The following is an 868-nucleotide window of genomic DNA, read 5'->3' as shown; positions in this document are numbered from 1 at the left end:
ATCATGCCCCCCCTCCCCCCTCCACCCCGGGCCACACCTGTGTGAGTGAGTACCACATCTGGTGTTTTCCAGAGCAGCCGGGTATCACGAACGCACGTGCGTCCAGGGGACAACATCCGGTTGACCTAGAAACGTGAAAGGCCCGCACCCGGGTGTCCCCTCGTCTCTCTGTCACGGGTGGGCCTCATTAACCGCCCTCATTATCCCCCCTTGTCCTTGACATAACCGCGCTCACACCCGTCAAGATCTCAAGGCACGTGGTTTCAGACGCCCACATTGTCCTCTTTGGTCCTGTTGAACTTCAATGCTCTACTAGACAAGAATGGGTAATTTGGTGTCCTGGTTATGTTTAGTTCCTTGATGGCACAAAATGCCGAGACAGGATGTATCTGGAAAGACGAGGAAACTTCAAGCCCCACACGGAATCGAACTCCAAACATTTAGCGATTGGTGAGTTATAAGAAAATTCATTATCTTCAAGTTTCCGTTCTGCTGCATGCATCAGTGATCAAGGTTCTTCATTCATTTTTACGCTCGGATGCTCTATTTTTCTTCCTTTAAGCTACATTATCCTGATCTTTCCTGATAGTCATTGAGATGTCTCAGTTGTTCAGGATTGGGCTCCTATGACCTTATGCAGTTGCGAGCGCTGTAAAACTTCTACCAAAACAAAACAAAACAAAAACTCTAAGGAGAGCTAAGACAAGACAAGCTATCGGTGTTCTGTCCCCCGCCCCCTGTCCTGTGACATCCTCTCCACGGAGCGGGCACCTGGCAGCTGGTCCTACAGGTGTGTGTGTGTGTGTGTGTGTGTGTGTGTGTGTGTGTGTGTGTGTCAGAGTACAATGTCAAATGAGATGGGACTGTA

The sequence above is a fragment of the Aplysia californica genome, unplaced genomic scaffold, assembly GCF_000002075.1.
Source record: "Aplysia californica isolate F4 #8 unplaced genomic scaffold, AplCal3.0 scaffold00841, whole genome shotgun sequence".
In the NCBI taxonomy this organism is placed as follows: domain Eukaryota; kingdom Metazoa; phylum Mollusca; class Gastropoda; order Aplysiida; family Aplysiidae; genus Aplysia; species Aplysia californica.
This window is presented reverse-complemented; position numbering follows the sequence as displayed.